At 41.8% G+C, this 8,338-nt stretch overlaps 1 pseudogene; it reads right to left on the bottom strand.

Moving 5' to 3' along the window:
- Nucleotides 1-5,997: 5,997 nt before the first annotated feature.
- On the bottom strand, nt 5,998-8,122 carry LOC119524679 (annotated as a pseudogene).
- Between the last annotated feature and the right edge of the window lie 216 nt (nt 8,123-8,338).

Below are 8,338 nucleotides of genomic sequence, written 5' to 3'. Positions count from 1 at the left end.
CTCAGCCTGCTGTAAAGATGGTTGAATGGGGCATGTTAATTTCCCCCTTTTAGCACAACTCTGCCTTCCCAGCTCCAGGACAATTAGCTGTGGGTGCACTAAAGGCCACTGTCCATGGCCAATATTGTAGCATGTGTGCAGTGCTGTGGGAAACACTCCCTGTCACACTGGGACCCTTGGCATGGCTCTGGGCTATGGCTACAGTCCCAGGCAGGAGTGTCCCCAGCCCACTGGGGAGATGGCTGCAAGGGGCATGGTTTCTTTCTCCTTTTGGCTCCTCTCTGTCCCTCTGCCCTGAGACAATCAGCTGCAGGTGTGGGAATGGCTATCCTCCATGCCAGACACTGAGACATAGGCACAGCCTGCTCCTGCCATGCTTCACTGCATGGTTCTCACTGTTACATCCACAGGCACTCCTGGGTTATTTTTTTAAAAGAACTAGTCCATCTCCAAATGCCAACCCATGGTTTCCCCACATCACAGAACAGCTACTGGACTTTCAGCCAGCTCACTCACTCATTTCAGAATGCAGACTCTTGGTTTCACCAAATGCACAGTCCCCATGGATTTAGCAGACCTTGTCCAGATGGTGCATTGTTGGAACTGGTGTTCTTGGTCACTTTCTGGCTTTTACCTAGTATTTTTCATGGAGGTGTTTTTTTGCCCTGTCTCACCTAGCTGCCATCTTAGGTTCTCTCTTTACATTTATTTTTAACTCTTATTTTTATTCTTTTTGGTGTAAGGAAAATGTTCAAAAATTGATTTGGGTTATGATTGCACAATTATATGATGGTACTGTGAATAGTTAATGGTACAACATGGATGATGGTGTGTAATGTGAATATATCTCAATAAAATTGAATTTTAAAAAACTGGGAAAGCTTAAACATTCATCAATAGGATAGCTAAATAAATCTTTAGGCTATATAGTGAGTATAGACCCTGGAAACTACACTGATAAAAGCAGATGCCCAAGGCAGAGTGGGTGAGGTTGGGAGCAGCCATTGGGTACATGGGACCAGGGATAGGAACAAAACTTCTCAGTATGTTCCTGTTTCACCTATTTTAAATTTTCAAGACTTTGAGTATATTTCCTATTCCAAAAACAAAATTGAATGAAAATAAGAAAGAAAAATACTAGTTAAATAGTGGGGTGTTGTTGATAAAGTAGTGACTCTGTTTTGAATTTACCAATATCATAGCAGAGAGAAGATATTTTGCAGTAGTTTGCTTTTTGTAAGTGCCTCCTCTTACGTTACATATGTTAATTTGTATTTTGTAAAGGACAGCTTTCTTTATTCCAGGTTTTTGAGTATGTTTGTGATGGCAGCAGGAGTAGCAATCTCAGAGTTTTTATTCTTTCTACCCACAGAGAAATGTCTTTATTTTCCTGATATTCTTTATTAACATAGACCATCACAGAGCCTACCAGAGATAATCTCAATTCACCATTTATGAGTTGTAAGCTTTGATTGACACAGGATACATTTAAGAGGGAAGATAATCATGGCAGAGGATCGTCAATATTTGAGAAAAGGCCATTGCTTGGTGAGAAGAGCAGAATGGTGGTCATATTAACTCCCTCCAGCATTTAGAAAATTAAGAGAATTTTTCTTATATGTGTGTGTGATGGTTAATTTCATGTGTCAACTTGACCAGATGGTGGTTCCCATGTGTCTGTTCAAGCAAGCACTGACTTAAGCATAATTACAAATGATTCAAATGATTGCATCTGTGGCTGATTACATAAATGATAAGCATTCCTTCGCCAATTAGAGAATTCAATCAGCTGAATTTAATCCAATCAGTTGAAAACTTTTAAGGAAGAAGAGAGAGAATTATAATTTCTTCTCCAGCCAGCCAGCCTCTTCTGGGCAGTTCATTGAAGACTTTCATTGGAATAGTCACCTTGCTGCCTACCCTACAGAATTAGGACTCTTGCATACTGCCCCATGGAATTTGGACTTGTGCATACTAACCTATGGAATTTGGACTCATGTCTCCCCACAGATGCATGAGACACATTTATAAAATCTCATATTTATACATATATCCTTTTGGTTCTGTTTCCATAGAAAACCCTAAGTAATAAAATATGAAACATCTTTATCTTTTCTTGAGATTCAGGAAATCCAGAAGCTCATACTGATTGAAGATTGATTGCAAAGCCAAAGAGCTTAGGCATATGGCAGTACATTGCATACATCCTTGTCTTCACAAAGTCCAGAATATGAAGAAGCAATGGAAGGGACCAATGGGGCAGACATCTCACCCATCCAATTTGGAGGATGCCAGGGTAAGTGGTATTTTGCTTTTCCAGAAAAGGGCCCCAAGAGAAGAAGTTTCATAATGGAAACTTCTTTGCCCGGAAACCACAATTCCATGCTCATCCAAGACTGCCCTGGATTGTGTCCTCACCAGGCAGACATGATGATTCAGAGCATCTGAGGGGCAAACTCTGTCAGTATTGTCCTGTCCACCCAGGAGTTTTCTGATACTTGAAATTTGGTCTAATGCTCATACAAAAGATATTCCAAGCCTTGGTACTGCATTGGCTGTGAGAAAGAGCAAAATATCTTGAAATTCATCTCACCTAATGGGCCAACTATCTAAGTTTCCTCCCCCAAGCCAATATTCAACTCCTCTAATCTGTCCTGAGTGACACTATAGAGCCCCATGCTCATTCTGCTTTCTCACAATCTTCTTCCTCTTCCACAGGTAAAGTGCAGGTAAAGTGGGAGCTTTGTGCACATGGCAAAGGGCATGAGTTTCTCCATGTATTGCTGTGCTTAGCCCCTCACTCTTGAGCATTTGGGTTTACACAAGAAAGACAAGAAGAACCTGGAGCCAAAGAAACCTCTGAAACTCCAGAAACAAAAATCCTTTAAGAAGACTGACAGAAAGGATAGACAGAGCCAATGGTGAGGCACGTGGAGGATTGTGACCCACACTTGCACTTTGTTACATTAAGGAGATGGAGAGGGTTCACTTATACATGTGTACATATATCTTCAGTCATGGGCAGGAGAACTGGGTAGAAATGGACAATGAGTTCTCTATTATCAGGGGGTCTACACTCAGGTGCTCTTAATAGTTCTGACAAGTACTAAAGGGCAGGGTCATGAAACATGTTTCACATGGAAGAAAGAAAAGAAATTGAGTCTAAATTAAGATGCATATTTTGAAAAACAGCATGGCTGCCTGGAATAAGGGAATGAACTGAGATGATGAAAGGACCAGTCTTGGCAAAGTTGAGAGGGTCTTCAATGGCTCCTTCAACACAAGACACAAAGTATAACCTGGTAAGTAACTTACTTCCCAAATGGTGGCAGGAAGTATGGGCCAGAACAATATATGCACTTTGTTTTGCAGGGAAAAAGAGCAGGGGAACATTCTACTCCAGAAATTTCCCAGGAGATCCCAAAGGAAGAAACAGCAGAATTGAAGGAATTGACAGAATCATGATTATGTTGGGTAAAGTCTCATCCCTGGTTCCCAAGTCAGTGTCTTTTCTTGGTACACTGATTTGCTCCCTTCCCATCCCCTTTCAGTTGAGGGCGTGATAAGATAACAGTTTGGACTAGGGAATTTTAGTTAATTTGAGTACTTTTCAAAAGACACATTTTCCTGTGATTCTTTACTTTTGGGCAATCAACAACATATTAGCCAAGGCATTCTGTTTCATGGGCAGGAGTGGTTCCATTATATGTCCTCCAAATCTAACACCATATATGCAAGAACATGAATCTTTTAATTCATGAAAAAAATACCCAGATTGCCCCTCAGATTGAATTAGCCATCAAACTGATTGCAAAAGCATTAGTCAGGCTTATTCTTTACAAATGTGTATGAAAAGTTTGTGTTTACTTAATTTAATAAGAGTTGATATTAAGAACTTGACATAAACTTTAATTTTCTGTCCTCCATGCCTTTTCATTGGTTGATTTTAATTCCACTTAATTGAGAGGAAATCCCAATACATATTCTATGGTGTCGTGTTTTCTCCACATTATCCTTGCTGGCCAATGCATGTTCACACAACCAACCAGGGCCATGGAATGGAACCCTTTCCCACAAGTTGACTTCTGCTTGAGTACCTCCATGAGATTGATGTGCCCTGAACTGTCTCCCACTCAAATATATGGCCTGAGCATCTTCTCTCCTCATGAGAAAAGTGAAGCTCATGAAGTGGTCAAATCTATTCTCCCACCAGCCAACATCTAAGCACTTTAGTCTGAACCCTGCCCTTATTGTCCACGTGACAGACAAGAGACCTGCTGTTTGCTCCTGTGAGGTTCCCCAACTTACTGTTCAACACTTATCCTGGGCCATGACCTCAATCTTAAGGCATGAGCCATGGATTCTGAAGTGAAATAAAAATTCAGCTAGCCTGTCACAAAGCGATTGGCCAAGGACTCCAAAGTTAACATCCTGGCACCAAGCAAGAGATATGATGAGATCCACATCTGGACTTGCCAATATAACCAAAAGAAACAAAGACCCAACCACTTCCTGGCACCCAAGCAGAACACAAATCTTTCTGATCCTGTGACCACCCATACTCACTAGGCTGCCCTGGTATCTCTGGACTGGAACACAAAGTCACACACCAATGGATCTTGAGGACACATACACATGTTACAATCAAAGACCTCCAGGATCCAAGAAACACAACTCACCTGAGTACTGTCCAGGCCTGAACCACCTCACAACTTCCCCCAGCAATCCACTATCCAGGCCAGCCCCTGTGAATTGTCTTCAGCAAATTGAACAAAGTATGGTGGAACTCCAGGTTTAGAACCTCCCCTACCTCCCAACCTCCTGAGAAATCTACACTTCCTTGGCAGAATACTCCTATCTTAGAAAAGGCCCAGGCACACTCTGCCACTTTCCCACTGAGTGTCTTCTATGAAGAACCTCTGGTCTCCCCTTCTGATAAGAGTGATTGGGATTGACACCTCACATGGCAGTGAAGACTCAGCCTCCAAACTAACATGAGTTGTGGGTGACTGAAGCAGGAGTAATGGAATGGTGCAAGAAACAGCTGTGTCTGGAGAATCAGGCATCCCCAGATTTTGTTGTCATATACTTGATAGAAACAAAAATCAAATTAGGGATGTACACACAGACACAACCAATTTTAGTTTTGTAGTTTGAAAAAGTTGCAATTAAAAAGAAACTTAGAACCTAGATTGTGTAACTTATTTCATGTGGAACTCCAATGACAATCAGAAAAGATGTAATTTCTCTCTATTTGCTGTGTAGTTGACCAAATTTTGCAATACTTGGGTATAGGACCATCCATAGAAACTACATCTTTTAACCACCCCTAACCTGGGAAGAGACATTCTGTGCCAATTTTTAGAGACAATAATCTCTTGCCTTTGATTGTTCATTGTCATTGTAAATGTGTAGTGAATATTTTGCTCAGCATTAATGAAGTTTCCCAATTACAATATGTGGTGCAGGTGTTTTGAATTCTAAATTTATGGAATCTTTTTAAAAATTATTCAGCATATTTCATTTCCTTGATAGTAAAGAGGATCTTGGTAAGACAGTTGTGCCTGTGGCCCCATAGATTGTTAGATATATGGATTTTCTGGGTAAAACCAGACCTACTCCTTAAAATATGCATAGTAGCAATAGCTCCAATAAACAACTGACATGTTAACTTATACTAAGCCCATAGTCATTCTAATAATTATTAGTATACTTATAGCATTGATTTTCAGGATTCCCAGGCTTTGTAATGTATCAATTTATCTTTGTATTGTAAAATTTTTCCTTTTAACCTTAAGTGCACCTTCATTAAAAATGTATTGAAGTTGAGTTCTTGTCTTAAGTGCTCTTTACTTTTAGACTATTTTCTGTCCCTCTGCTCTTATTTGAGTGGGAGGTTATTTGACAAAGCCCAAACTGACTGATTCCTGATCTGCTAAGGATCAGGTCTTTTCTAATGGAGAATATGGTTTTGAAGTGTAAAGAGTTGAACCCATGTCACCTGCACCACAGGGAAATTGTTAACTATCTGTGACAGGCTTCTATGTCAAAGAAACAGATTGCCCTGGTTCTTGTCCTTATTCCTAGCATATTACAATAAGGAATTTCTGATATTCCCATGTTTGAGGGTCATCCAAACTGTCCTTCTTAGGGCAAGAACTTTCTGAAGTAAAGTCTTTAGCCATTTCTTGCTTTATTAAAAACTGCTTAGATGCAGCTGCATCTTCCACATGATCCATATTTTTTGCTTGCTTTCCAACAGTTTTATCTGCAGGATGAGGTAGCACCTTCTCTGGCTTTTAAACAAGAACATCTGACTCTGCCTGATTTTGAGTATCAGTAGACAGCAAAAGAACATTCAGTAGTGGTTGTGGTGGCAGAGGTTGTTTGAAAGTGGATCCTTGGGTGGGTTTTCACATGTGCTGGGTCTGTTACCTCAGAAGTTTTTAGGGCTAAGTGCTTACTTCCTTCTTTGAATGGAAGCTTTAGTAGTGGAGGTTGACTTCCTTCACCTAATTTAGAGTTTAAAGCTGGTGACATATTTGCAAGAGTTTTCAGAGAAAGAGTTGTAGGGGTACGTTTGGGACTATGACTAAATGATTGGGCCTCATCTTTGAACTCAGTTTGTGCTCTGATGTCACTTGCCAAGTCTTCAAATTCAGAATCCAGTTCACTATTTTCAACATCTATTGCCAACCTGGCTGCTTCCTCTTTGTAATTTGGTTGGCATGATCTTGATAGAGTTTTCTTTTAACTGTCCAAAATTATCTTGCAACACTGCATCTTGGTTACACTGACCAACAGACCTTTCATAATATACAAGATTCAGTCACCAGCCTGCTTGATGAGCTTCAACACTTGCAGGGTATATGTGATTTCCACACCTCCAATAGCAATAAGTTGATCACCCTGCTGAAGATCTGAAATTTCAGCAGGCAAGTTTTGGACCACAGTTTCAATTAGGACATGCCCTCCATCCTCATCAGTTGACTGAACAAGATGAAGTGTAAGTCCAACCCTTTGTAAATTACCCTTTATTAATTCAATTGTTTAATAGAACTCCTTTGTTTTTCTTCCCAAACATCACTGCTCAATTCAAGTGTGCAATGAATATTTCCTTCTCCAACATAGGATCCAAAAATGAGTAACCTGATACATTCTAATAATTTAACTTTAAGTTGACCTTCAGTAAGTGCCCACTGTTGAATATAGATATGCTCTTTTTCATCTTCTTAAAATCTTTACAAGGTTTAAAATGGAAAAGATGGTTTAAATCTGATCTTGCAACTCAGGAGGTTCTGCTTGCACTTGATTATTTTCTTGAGCTGGTTGATGATGATGCAGGTGATCTGGAGCTGCCCTTCAAACTGGGAGTATACCTCAAAGTTGACCAGCAGATCCTTCATGAAGGAGAAAGACAAGCAGGTGAAGGGCACACAAGTGATGATGAAGCACAACCTCCTCACCACTCAGGACAGCTTGATGAACAGATAGGTGGACTTGCCAATCATCAGATCCATGTTTATGGCAAGATGGAAGCACCTATGGAACCCTACCTCTGCCTCAGAGGCCAGCTCCTCTTGGGAGGTGACAAGCAGTGCCTCCCCATTTGGGCTGTCTGGCTCCCCAGTAGCCAAGGGCATGACAGGCTGGAGGAACTGGTGTTCTTGGTAAAGTGCATGATCTCACCCAGAAACACATACCACAGGCTCAGCCCCTCCAGCAGAGGTCCAGTCATCTTGGTTTGCAGCAGCTCCTCAAACTCTACCTTGTTCTTCTTGGTGACCAAGCAGCAGACCAGGGTAGTGTCCCATAACTCCTGGATAAAGAACAGGATGGCGGCATTGAGGAAGCAGAAGGTCTCCCACATTTGTGGGGAAGGGGTTTCTGGGGCTGGGGTCATGCCACCCTCTGGAGACCCACCAGAGATCTCCTTATTACTGCTGCCACTGTTACCATAAATGTACTCTCTCAAAGGCAAGCCTGAAACAGGCTTGTAAGCCTTTGCCAGCAGGGGTAGCCTCATCCAGCAGCAGCTCAGGATGTAGAGCAACAGGAACTGAGTGAGGAGTAAGAAGAAGCCCAGCACTGCTGATGCCAGGATAATAAGCAGCAGCCCCATCTCACCGCCAGAGCTGCTGGGCCCCCTGGGCACATGCTCCTGCACAAACAGGGCCCCTCTCTTCATGCCACCACCCTGTTTCTTCCACCATGAGGACTTCAGTATAGGGGGTAGGGGCAAGTGGCTCCCAGGGCCTTGTCTGGCTCATCTGGCCAATGTGTTGCAGAACCTAAGCCCAGCCCGTGCTTCCTTAGACACTGCCCAAATGGGCTGACA

This window comes from Choloepus didactylus (genome assembly GCF_015220235.1).
Source record: "Choloepus didactylus isolate mChoDid1 chromosome 11 unlocalized genomic scaffold, mChoDid1.pri SUPER_11_unloc4, whole genome shotgun sequence".
Classification (NCBI taxonomy): Eukaryota; Metazoa; Chordata; class Mammalia; order Pilosa; family Megalonychidae; genus Choloepus; species Choloepus didactylus.
The sequence above is the reverse complement of the archived record's forward strand: the minus strand, read 5'-3'. Positions and strand labels throughout refer to the sequence as shown.